This window comes from Propithecus coquereli, unplaced genomic scaffold (genome assembly GCF_000956105.1).
Source record: "Propithecus coquereli isolate 6110/MARCELLA unplaced genomic scaffold, Pcoq_1.0 Scaffold634, whole genome shotgun sequence".
Classification (NCBI taxonomy): Eukaryota; Metazoa; Chordata; class Mammalia; order Primates; family Indriidae; genus Propithecus; species Propithecus coquereli.
Window position 1 is genome coordinate 63,051 of NW_012152330.1, and position 12,847 is coordinate 75,897.

The window sequence follows — 12,847 nt, forward strand, 5'->3', positions numbered from 1 at the left end:
GCGGCTGTGCGGCTACCTGCAGAAGCTGTCGGGCAAGGGCCCGCTGCGCGGCTACCGCAGCCGCTGGTTCGTGTTCGACGCGCGCCGCTGCTACCTCTACTACTTCAAGAGCCCGCAGGACGCGCTGCCGCTCGGCCGCCTGGACATCGCGGACGCCTGCTTCAGCTACCAGGGCCCCGACGAGGCTGCCGAGCCGGGCGCCGAGCCGCCCGCGCACTTCCAGGTGCACAGCGCGGGCGCCGTGACGGTGCTCAAGGTGGGCCCGCGCCCCTCGGTCGGCCCCGCCCCGGCCGAGCCGCCACTTGCCCGGCCCGCCCCGGCCCCGGGGCCTCCTCACGTCCCCCCGCCCCGGTCTGCTTCCCCTTCCCTACCTCTTCCCCGGTCCCGTCCCCCCTGTCTCGCGCCCTGTGCCTGGGTTTGGGCCAGTGTGACCGGAGCCACCCGTTCTCGTCCCCCTGCCCCGACACCGGACCCGTCAGCCTCGCTCTCGTGCCTCCACCCGACCGCCCCGGCGGCGCCGCGAAGCCCTCCCGGCACGCGTCGCCCTAGGCTTGCAGCCCCAGGGCCTCCTTTTAACTCCGCCTGTGACCTTGGGCTCGTTATTTAACCCTTCTGGGCCTCAGCTGCTTTTTCTGTAAAATGGGTATAGCAGTGGTAGCGACCTCATAGGCCGGTTGGGAGTAGATGATTTATGCTCTGAACTGCTCAGTAAAGGTTAGTGCTTTTAATGCCTTTAATGCTGGAGCGAGCCAGAGCGGGCAGCGCTCTTGGGGAAAACCACTATGGTCCCCACCAGAGTGGGCAGGATGCTTCAGCCAAGGTCACACAGCCAGTAAGTGGCAGAGCCTGTTTTCTCGCTTTTTGTTTTGGCTGGGAGAGGCTGGAGCAAGGCTCCAGCAGTCATGCCTTGCTCATTTGAGGCTTCCTTCATCTTCCAGCAGAGACGCACAGTGTGGGCGATACAGTGTGGAAACGGGGGAGCAGAGTCGGGAGTGCTGGTGCCCGGAGGCCTCCCTGTTCTTGGGACTGCTTGGGGCGCTGGACCCCATCATCTAGGAGCCCTGAGCACCTGGAGGGGTCTGGGCCCGGGCCTGGAGCTGGGCTGCCTCTCTGCAGGCTTTGCTCCCCGCCTGGTTCCCGTGAGTCTCCACCCTCGCTCCTTTTTCTCGCTTCTCTTCCGTATTGCAAGCTGGGCTTTCTCCAGAGCAGCAGGGCTGGGACGTACGAACGCACTGTCAGAGCCGGCCAGGGGGAGAGCAGAGTGGGCAAGCGCCTGGCCTTGGGAGCACTGGACTGTTCCCTGAGACCTCCAGAGCCGATAGCAGCTGAAGCTGCTCCCCAGAGTCATCCCTAGAACTTCGTCGACTGAGCTTTTGCCAGTTCGAGCAGGGTCTGATTCCGCTGTTCTTTTGGGCTGCTCTGTCCCGTCTCTAAGTGGGCGCGGCCGGCCTGTTTCTCCCAAGGAAGCCAAGCAGGGTTGCAGTTCTACTCGGGGTTACCGCGAGCGTCTGTGTAAACTTGGGAACAACCCCAGCAAGGAACTTTTGCCAAAGGCAGAGGCTTGTCCTCAGTCTACACATGCACTGTCCCTCTGTCAGACGAATTTCCTGTGAAACTGTTTATCAACAAAGAAAATAGAGTGTGCTATTTCAGATTTTTTCAGATGAATTTAGAGCCCTCTGTCAGTGTTTTCATTAAAAAAAATTTTGAATAGTGGAGGTATCACATAAGTGGGGCTACGTGGTGTAATGTCAGGAATGTGGCTTTAGACTTGGTGGACTGGAACTTGCAGCCAGAGTCTGCTGCTCACAGGTGTTGGGCAGGTCACACCACCTCCCTGTCCCAGTTTCCTGTTTGGTCTGGTGGGAATCTGACCTTCCTCGTTGGGTAGCTGTGAGGATTCTGGAAAATGTTATGGAAAATGGCTGGCACATAGCAGGCACTACATGGCAGCCACGTGAAACACCAGGCAGTGTCTTTGGCCAAATATGTGATATAATCAGGTACTGAAATATTACGCAGCAGTGAACATGAAGGAACTAGCCCTGAGTGTGTCAGTGTGGGCTACGCTCACGGACATGAAAAGTTACAGAATGATTATGTTCAGAACGATCCCATTCATGTAGGGATTGAGAAGATCATGTGAAACAGACCACAGAGCACGAGGATGAATGCGTGTAGGCGAGGGAGAGCTGCGTGGGACGAAGAGCCCTGCTTTCTGGGCGGTGGTTCCCTCTGAGGGGAGGAGAGAGGGTGTCACTGGGGTGGGCACCACGGGGCTCCCACTGTTCTGCCTTCTCTCTTGAACTGGGTGTTGGGCGCATCAGTGTTATATTATGCTGCCCGCCTTTTTGTATATTCATAATATTTCTTTAAAAAAAGAAAATGCATTTTCCTGTGGGTTCCTGACTATGCAGGCGTGTTTTAGTATGTAAAATTGAATTGGTTACAGAATGAGACAGACTGTCTGGGCCCAGGGTTGGCCGTATGAAAGCAGTGGAGTCACAGGCCGTGCTTTCAGGGGAGCAGGGCTTCAGAGTAAGGGTGTGTTTTCAGAGACAAAGTTCAGTGTCCAGTAATTCCTTCTGAGCTATAAAAGTAAAACTTTTATGGTGGTAAAAGAAGAAATTAGCAATTTATCTTCCTCTTCACCTTTCCAGTCCAAGAACTGATTCCCGTAAGCTTTCATGCTTCGCTTTGGGGCGCCCAGCCGTAGGGGAGCCCTGGTTTCCAGTGATTCTGTGACAAGGTCAGTGAGGATTTAGCCCTGTTCAGACTTCAGCCCATTGGATATAATTTTACAGATACCATTTCTTCTGATAGATGGGTTAAAAAGTAAAGAAAAATCAGCAATTTTCTTATTCTATCATCATATGTTTCTTATTTTAAAACATCTTTCAGCCTCCTCTGGAGAAGCTGTGGTTTTGGGTTTCGTTGGGCTTTTCCAAAATGTTTTACTGCTTGAGTCTTAATGAAAGCCGATACTGGAATTTCTTAGTAAACTGCATCGTAGATAAACTCAGGATCTGGTCTAGTGCCTCATTTTACAGGTGAGGGACCAGCGGCCAGAGAGGGGCTGTGATTTGCCTGAGAGCATGAAGCCAGCCTGAGACCCTCTTGGAAAGCAGAGGTTCTGGGAGCAGTGAGTGTCCACAGCGTGAGGTATCTGGCTTGTATAGTCTGTTCTGACAAGTCGACGTGTAGTACGTTTTACTCGACATTTGGAAACGGCTGCAAGGATCTGGCAGAGGCTGATGCTTCGTGTGTGTCGGGGGGCGGGGGGCGGGTGCTGAAGGCTTCTCACAGAGCTTTGCTGGAATCTGAGGCCCTGGGGGGAGGAGAGCATGTGACTGACTGAGGGGGAAGCTTGCACAACCCTGTTCCTCCAGATCTCTGCAGTCTCCGGAGCAAGGGGCGTCACTGACTGTCAGCACACGAGTCCCCTCTCTGCTCCCTCACTTGCAGGCGTGTGGCACCCACACGGACACGTGTATCGGCACACACAGCTGAACAGCTGTGCATCTCTGTTCTTAACCCACGTTTGTGGGAAGGACGCACATTCTCCGGTGTTGAGACTGCCCTTCGCTTAATGACAGAGATTCGTTCGCTTGGGTGATCCCAGCGCGTACACGACAGAGTAGATGCGGTGAACCAGCCTTCCTTGCTGTGCGGTTCTGCTAAACCATTCTGCCCTGGGGCATCTGCTTGGGAGTCTGGGGGCATATGTAACTCTTTAGGTTATGGGGACTTAACTCTTGACTGGCTGCCCAGTTAGTAAGTCCTTTAAAGCCAAGTGCAGTATCATGCTCGTGGTATCAGGGTGGCTTTCCATCCCACTGCCTCTCACACCGTCTTCACGGTAGGAGAGTCTCCACTCTACTTCCTGCCCGCCAGAGGGCAAGCTCCCTGAGGACTCCTCTTTGTATCCTCAGCTCCCAGAGCAGCATCTGGCACAAGGTAGGCGTGCTGTGGACTGAAGGTCTGTGTCCTGCAGAATTCGTACGTTGGAGCTCTTACTCCCAGTGTCATGGCCTTTGGGAAGTAAGTAGGTCATGAGGGTAAAGCCTTCATGAAGGGGTCAGTGCCCTTATAAAAGGGGGCCCCAGAGAGACGGTCTCTGTCTCTTCACCTCCGAGATACAGCAGAAAGGCCTCTCTCTGCAGACCAGGAAGAGGGCCCTTAACAGGAGTTGGCCAGCACCTGGATTTTGGATGTCTCAGCCTTCAGAACTAAGGAATAAATTTCTGCTGTTTAAGCCACCTAGTCTGTGGTATTTTTCTTGTAGCAGCCTGAACTCAGACAAGGCACCCAGGCAGACATTTGTTGAATGAATAAATAGACGGTGGTCACCAAGTAAGCACTGGCTTGGTGTGAGCTCGGACCGGTCAGAAGGGATCAGCCGGGACTCCCAAATATACAGATACATTAGTACAAATGTCATTCTTGCCTCATCTCGTGGAGCTGGCAGCCGTCCAGTGAATGCCCACCGAATAGAACAGGTGTTAGGAATCCAAAAGAGGGTTGTGACTCAGCCTGCCCTTGGGGAGGGAGATTACAGGCGGCCCCTGTACTTTCAGGCCTCTTTTATTTCATGCCCACGGTCGGGGCTCTGCGGATGCCGCAGCAGCAGGGCAAACTCTCACTGTCAAGAGCCGTAAAGTGAATGTTCTAGGCTTTGCAGGCCATGCCGTCCCTGTCGTTACTCGCAGCTGTAGCAGAGAAAGAATCATAGAATTAGTATAGCTGTGTTCCAGTTTTTATTTGTGGGCTCTGACATTTGAATTTCATGTAATTCTCACATTTCACAGAATATTTTTCTTTTGGTTTTTTTCACTTCTCATTCATTCATTCACTCACTCACTCACTCACTCACCGTGTGCTCAGGCACTGAGGATGTGGACTGAACAAGACAAACGCAAATCCTGTCCTTGCGGGGAGCTCTCGGTGCAGCGGGGAGACAGGCATTGCTAACAGTGTAGCGAACACAAACTGGTGCTGGGAGGTTTGGCAGGGACGGGATGGAACGGGGATTTTGATCTAGTTTGCGGGAAGGGGAGGGCCAGGAAAGACTTCCCTGAGGAAGCGACATCTGAGCTGAGATGTGAAGGAGGAGGTGGTGTTGGGGGGGAGTGCAGAGAGGGAGGGAGAGTGCTGTAGGGGGAGGAAGTGGTGTAAGCAGAGCCCTTAGCTGGGAGGGCTGGTGGCCTGTGGGGCTCACCGAGTGCCAGGCGGCAGCTGGCGTGAAGGGGGCATGGGCTTTGGCAGAGGCCGTAGGGTCAGGGCAGGATTTTGATCTTTGTCTTAAGAGCTGTAGAGTCAGGGAAGAGTTGTAAGCAGGGTTTGACTAATAGTTTTTTTTCTTTTTTTCCTACCAAACTGATTGTCTTAGTCTATCTGGGCCGCTGTAACAAAATGCCTTAGACTGGGTAGTTCATAAACAACAGGAATTTGTTTCTTAGAGTTCTGGAGGCTGGGCAGTCCAAGATCAAGGTGCCAGCAGTTGCCATGTCTGGTGAGGTCTCACTCTCTGCTTCAGAGACCGTGCCTTCCAGCTGTGTCCTCACGTGGGAGAAGGGAGCAAACAAGCTTCCTCTGCCTTCTGTAAGGACATAATCTCATTTCTGAGGACTCTGCCCTCATGACTTAATCACCTCCCCAAAGGCTTCACCTCTTAGTACTGTCACGCTGGGGATTAGGTTTCGACGTGTGAATTTTGGCAGGACACAAACATTCCGACCACAGCACCGATGGTTTGGTCATGCCTAGTATTTTTATTTAACTGTGTTGGAGGATTGTTTTGTCTGCGTAGGAAGGGTTGAAGTATTTATGTGTTGCGTACTTGCAAACAGGTCTAAAAATAAGATGAATGCAAAGTTGAAGGCATCTCAGATAATTGCTTCTTGAGCACCATTGTTTCTGGTGGGCAGTGCTTTGGTCTTTGAAGCTGGCTCTGGGGGTTGCGTGTGGCTGGGGCCTGCCCTACCCTGGTGGACTTCCTTTCCTGAAGCATTCCTAATGGCTACCTTATTTTATTTTTTCTGAGACAAAGTCTCGCTCCGTCATCTGGTCTAGAGTGCCCTGGCGTCAGCCTAGCTCACAGCAACCTCAAGTTCCTGGGCTCAAGCGATCCTCCTGCCTTAGCCTCCCGAGTAGCTGGGACTACAGGCAGATGCCACCATGCCCGGCTAGGTTTTTTATTTTTTTGTAGAAACAGGGTCTCACTCTTGCTCAGGCTGGTCTGGAACTCCTGACCTCAAGACCTCCCACCTCAGCCTCCCAGAGTGCTGGGATTACAGGCGTGAGCCACAAGCTGGCCTTATGGCTGCCTTATTGACTTATCTCGTGTTGCACTTGCTTTGCTCCTGTGAGCATTGTCAGTTTCCCTCCCCGTGGAGGTAACCTTGGTATTTCCTGAGAAATGGAGGGAGGGTCAAATGCATTTGGGGTAGAGGTGTACCAACTCCCACCTCACTGAGGCTTCTGAGGAGGGTGGACGGGTCCCTTCAGTCAGACACACCTCTGCCCGTCGGCTGCTGGGTTGCGGACTTCCCGCCTCCAGTCAGAGCAGAATAGAAACAGTGACCTTTCCCCCTCAAAGAAGGAAAAGAACTCTCACATTGTAGAAATGACTCAGATTGGGGAGGGAAAGGAGTTTTGATTAGGAGTTTTTGATTCTGATAGTAGAGAGAATTTGTGGTAGGGATATTTCGAGTGGGTGTTTACCTAAACCCTGTCAGAGCAGTCCTCCGCTAGGTCTTGTTTGCTTTCACAGAGTGAACGCAACATGGAAATGGTGAACCGGGGAGCAGCGGTGCTTCTAACTAGTGTTCTGTCACACGCTCTGCCTGGAGCGGTGAGCACCCCGGCACTTGTGTGTGTGAGGCCTTCTGAGGGGCAAGAAGCTGAGTGGGTCCCTGGAGACTGCAGTTTTTATGACCGTCCAATAGGCAGTAACTCACCAGGCAGCACAGGACTCCCGGATCCAGGATGGTTTTGTTTCCTGATCTAGTCTTTGCGCATCTGATGTTGTGTTCAACGAGAGCAGGGACTCCACAAGGGCAGAAAGTTTCTCTTTGTGTAAGTTCCCCACTGTAGGTCTAGTGCTTAGAGGAGTGCCGGCACCTGCTAGATGCTCAGCGTGTACTTGCCGGCTAAGTGAATGTTCCAAGCCCTCCTCCCCTCCTGTGTGTCGGGGGGAGATGCTCTTATTTCATGGTCGAAGGGAGATTTGCAATGTCCGTGTGTTTAGCAAGTATTTTAAGCACTGTGCCTCTTGCTGCAGATACAGCAGGTGCGATTTTCCATTGATTTAAGAAACTAGAGTGTTAAGACTTTAAAAATAGCTCAGCACCTGATATAATCAAAGAATTGCAAGAATTTCGAAAAAAAAAAAAAACGTTGGAGGGAGACCGTATTTGTCTGTAGTATTCAGCATTGGAAGGTAAATATCAAATGTCTGCAAATTTTTTGGTTCTGAGAGAGGCTGGCACCTCTCCATAAATGGAGGGGAGGGACATCTGTATATAAAATGCTAATTTTGATGTGGCCCAGGGCCAGAAATCTGTGGTTCGCGTAATAATTTCTGTAAGCGTAATGGAACTGGGGAGATCTGCATGACTGATTATCAGGAAAAACCTCCCTGGGAAAGATGGGGCAGAGGAGTTGGTAAATTTGGGTGTAATTGTGTAGCTGCTCAGACTTAGTTCCTCTTGGGTCAGCAAGACGTGTTCCCGGTAAGATGGACTCACTGTCTGTCAGTGAGTTTGAACACTTGGCCATTTTCTTAACTTCAGTAGGATTTGTGTGGGAGAACTGGAAGCCGGTGTGAGGAGAGGGGGTGAGGAGCTGAGATCCTTGGGCTTCTCCTCTCTGCCCCTTTCCTGGGCGGCTGCTACTGAAGGAGCAGACTGCCCCCGGGCGAGAACTGGTCCGTCCAAGCGTTGGATGGCAGGCCTGGCGTGGACTGGAGGTGGGCAGGCCAGGTTATCGGAGATGTTGATCTGAGATTACAGGGATTATTTCCAGGCAGCAAGCCCAGTATTCATCTCCCTCTCCAGCGCTCTCATGTTCAGGGAAGGCTGTGCTTGCAGAGAAGGTGGCCCAGCTTTCTGAATGAGTACAGCTAGCCATTCGCCTGACAGGCTTTGTTGGGCCTGCTGGCATCTCGCTGATGGCATCCAGCTGCCCCTGGCCTCAGGGAGCTTGTCCTGGGCCTATTCTGGGGTATGACTGGGGCATGGTCATTAGTTGGCTCTGTGAGCTGGACAAAGTCATTTGGTGTTTTTGCTCCGAGTCAGAATTGGAGAGGCCCTCAGAGATCTGCCTGTCCTGCCCCCGTATGATACAGTGAGGAAACTGAGTCTCACAGCTGGTTAGTGGCCACCCTGATACCAAAACCTCCTCCAGACACATGAACAACATTTTACTATTTTTAAGCCCAGAAGTTTACTTTACTATTTATTTTACTATTTTTAAGCCCAGATGTATGCTTGCTTCATACATCCAGCTTAATCAATGAGTAGGGAATTAGGTGTATTCTCTTTCTAGTTGTTGCACACAAATACTCAAATCGTACATTAACTGTTTTATGTTGGGGCACAGATTTAAGAAGTTTAGTCTCATGAGGTTGGAAATTAACAGCATAGGTTATAAACTTCAGTGGGGTTGACTTGGCAGGAAAGGTTACTGATGTCCCCCTCTTCTGGAGGCGTCTCTTGGCAGGTGGCCTTGGTTTTCTCTTTGGGCCACCAGGGGAAAGTGGGTCCGTGGCAGTTGGCTGTATTTGCTCTTTCTGCTCTGTAAGTCGTGTCCTCGAGCCTCAGAAGTGAACCAGTGTTTAAGCTTCACAATTTATACAGCTCCCATACGTACTGTCCCGGAGGTGACATGCACTTAAGACTTTCTACATTTGTGTCTTTCAAAGGGAAGCATCTCCCCCAGCACTGTGGTTCTCAACTCCAGTGTGGGAAGCAAGCCTCCTGGAGACTGTGAAAATGCAGATTGTGAGGTTCCTCCCCTGGAGATTCCAACTTGGGTAGTCGGCCAGGGTGGGTCTCAGGAATCCGCATTTTTATCCAGCACCCGGCCCTTCTGCTGCGGATCCCTGTGGCCCCTCTTTGAGAGCCAGTGCTCCCCTCGGATTGTGAATCCTGGTGTGCTGTGAAGAGAAGACTGGCCCTGCTTGGTGGCAGGTTTCTGAGTGCACGAGAAGTAACTCCCAGGCGTGGGCGGAGAGCAGTGGAGTGTGAGCCCTTTTTCTCCTTAGTCTGACGCTCTGTGGTTTGCAGCTGTGTATCTTCTTTGCATGTTGAGTTTCTCTGCTCCAGAACAATGGTTTTTGGCCCAATTCCCCGCAGACTCTGTGGTTTCTGCCTCCTGTACCGGTCTCCAGGGCTGGCAGACACATGCTAGGGTTCCTCCGAGGGCCTGCAGGGGACGTTCCAGAGGGTAACTTTCGCCTGGCATCTCCGGTGTTTCTGAGAGGGTGAGTTTTACTGATTGCCGTCACAAAAAAGCTGGTAAGTGCTTTCAGAGCCCCCAGCTCTCACCCAGAGGGGGGCAGGCAACAGAATGATGTAGGAGAACCATCTGATACTCTCTTGAGACACCAGCTCTACCTGGAAAGACTGTTAGAATTCAGCATGGTTCCCAGACACGCCTGTACATCCACTGACAGGCCAGGCAGGTTCCTGGTGCCAGGCTCTCCTGCCCCCAGATCTCTGAGGGTGGAGCCTGGGAATCTGCCCCTTCCAGCCTCGGTTCCTGAAACTTCATATTAAGTTAGTCATCCCTGTGTCCCAGTTTTGGTTAGAAAAACAAACCAGAGTAACGTGGCGTTGCATGGTGCGCGGAAGCCGTCGTGGGCAGAGGTGGAGCGGAGCTGTCCGGGAGGCCGCCGGCTGCGGCTGTGAGCGTTTTTATGTGTCCTGAGCTCTGGGGCTCTCCCGTGTTGTGCAACGGCAGAGCTGATGGGGAGCTGGAGGAATGCAGCCTGCGGTCACTGGGAGGCCACGCGCTCCCTCTCTCTGAAACAGAAAGCATTTGGACATTTCCTGGGGGAGGAGCAGACTCCGAGAGTGGCCTTGCCCTTGCCCCTGTCCTGGTGAGATCTGTCGCCTGCCCGCTGGGCCGCCTGGGCTGTGGGAAGCTTCGATGGGGCCGGGCCCCTCCCAGGCGCGGTTGTCTTCATGCCCCGTTCCCTGTGAACCCACATTTGCTTTTCTGTGTTCCGTTTGTAGACTCTCTTCCCCCACTCAGCTGTTCTCAGCCGTTAATCTCTATTGAATGGATGACAGCATAAAAAAGTATTAGCTGAAGATGGGTTTAAGCAATGAATTTTCTCTCCAGGTGTTGTCCGCTTTTTAAAAGCAGATGCTGGAGTGTCAGACGGCCGCCTCCCGGCGCGGGTGAGGAGCCGGCACTCCCAACAAGGCTGCCCCTCCAGCCTCCACTCACATCGGCAGGGAGATTGACTGTGGGCTTCCGGTGTTTGCTCAGCCTTTGGAAAGGAGTTTGCGTGGAATTATTTTAATAAGATATGTGATTATTTTGATAAGATATATGAAAATGCTAATTTTAAGATAGCAGTTTCAAAGGGTACAAAATGAGAATTTACCGTGTTCGCTAGAGGAGTAGAGGTTCGTAAAATCGCATTCCATTTTCAAAGGAGCCAAGGGATCCTGTGTTTGCCTTCATAGGCTGTGTTAACTGGGCCGAAACAGAAGATTTCAAAACCTTCCCAGGGAAAAAATACATTTTTTTTTCCATTGGTACTGGGCCAGATCCCTTGAAATTGTTTCCAGGCGCATGATTTTGAAACACTCCGGAGAAAATTTGGAACCTAAAGCTATTTATCAGATTTGGGGTTGGAGTCTGTTTTCCATCTGGATTTCGCTTTGTAGTATCAGGCTGCTCACAACAGTCTGGTGCTTTCTGTCGCTTACGGAAGAAATTGCCTTAGACATTTCTTATAAATCCAGATACCCTTCCTTAAGTTTAAGAAACAAAAAAAATTCCTTCATTATGAGCAGCCATTGCATTCTTTTAAGAAATAGGGGTGCATAAACTATCCACAGTTTAGGCTGTTCTCGGTGAGGTGTGCAAACTTAACCCGTCTGTATGTATATTCCGCTTCCCGTGGCTCCTTCGTGACCACTGGTTATTCGTTCTTTTGGCTTGTAAACGTGGTAGGGCTCCACCCTGTGGGGAGGAACCTGGAGTTGGCACCCTAAGTGGGTGACTGAGGTGGTATGTCATCGTGTGTAGCGTGTGGGAGGAAGGAGTGACTGGTTCCTCGAGGGATGTCAGGTGGGACGTTTGAACTGGGTCTTGAGCACGTAGGAGTTTGCGAGGGAGGTGTCGGTGCGGTGGGAGCAGGGGTCGTGGAAGCAGAGCTGGCTTTGGTGGACTCGTGTGGGAGAAAGGTTATCGTCTTACAGTTTTAAGCAGTGTGGGCCGCGTTACCATGCCAAAGCGCTTGGCACTCGGAAACCATGAGAGAGTTTCAAGCATGTGATGCAGATGACTTCATTGGCTAGGTGTCAGGGGAGGGTTTGGAGAGGGCTCTGAGGACAGCAAGACTAGTTAGGGGCCGTTGCAGAGGCCCAGGGTGGGTGAGTCAGGAGTCAGGGAGCATGAGTTTGAGAGACTGACACGGGAGTTCCTAGGAACATGAGACCGGGTGATTCTGTGAGGCTGGAGAACTGTTCCTCTCCTCTACGTATTTATGTGTGGTCTTGCTCCTGCGCACAGCAGTCTATTTTTAAGAAATATCCTTGCAGCAGAACGTGGCTAGAGCATCCAGTGGGAAGCGCCTTGCAGACTGAGGTCACGCTCTCAGGGCGGTGATACTGTGCCGACCTCCCCGGATCTGATGCCTGGCGGACCTTCCGCACTGACGGGGGACTGGCCTCTGGTGTGGGAGTTGTCTTTGCCCCTGAAGCCAATACAGGGTTTTCTTTTCTTTTCTTTTTTCCTCTTTTTTTGGGACAGGGTCTCGCTCTGTCTCCTGAGATAGAGCGCAGTGTTATCGTGGTAGCTCATTGTAACCTCACACTCCTGGGCTCAAGCAATCCGCCTGCCTCTGGGACTGCAGGTGAGCATCACCACGCCCAGCTTCTTTTTCTATTGTTTTGTAGAGACGGGGTCTCGCTCTTGCTCAGGCCAGTCTTGAACTCCTGGCCCAAATCCATCCTCCTGCCTCAGCCTCCCGAAGTGCTAGGATTACGAGTGTGAGCTACTGTGCCCACTCAGTACAGGGTTTTCAGTTGAACTTTGCTGTTGGTTGAGGTCGTCAGCATTTCAGTATTTGAGAAAAAGCGTAGAGGAACTTCTGATTCCTGCTGAACTGCTGAGAGGTGGATTTTGTCTTGGGTGTGCACGCCCGTCCTTCCCGTTGATAGCAAGTAGCACAGACCCAGGTTCGAATGTTGACTGTGCCAAGAGGTTGTGAGATCTTGGGTACTGGTGCTGATGCAGACGGTCGGCAGTGAGTACGGACTGTGTGCCGAGCTCTCTTCCGAGATTAACACGTGTCAACCCGTTTGACCTCGTAGCAGCACCACGAAGCAGGTTCCTATATTCGTTGTTTCAGTTTCACCAACAAGGAATCTGAGGCCTGCACAAGTTGAGCAGCCTGCCTGACACAGCGAGCAAGAGGCGGAGCTGGGGTCCGAACCCAGGCAGTTAGGCTCCGGGTCCGTGGCGAGTGGGTGGTGCTGTGTTGGAAGATTGGCGTGAGGGTTCAATGACAGGGTGTATAAAGTGAAAGCACGTGATTGTTTAATTGACGTCTAATATTAATAATATGCAATATAGATTATGGAAGAGCCTGTAATTTTATTACAGT

General features: G+C 52.0%; 1 protein-coding gene across 1 annotated transcript in view; it reads left to right on the top strand.

Annotated features, from left to right (window-relative positions):
- Nucleotides 1-6: 6 nt before the first annotated feature.
- TBC1D2B (TBC1 domain family, member 2B) overlaps nucleotides 7-12,847 on the top strand; it is a 68,171-nt gene continuing 55,330 nt past the window's right edge. Inside the window, exon 1 of the mRNA XM_012659806.1 lies at nucleotides 7-256. The gene's annotated coding sequence lies outside the window, so the exon portion shown is untranslated. The remainder of the gene's footprint in view (nucleotides 257-12,847) is intronic.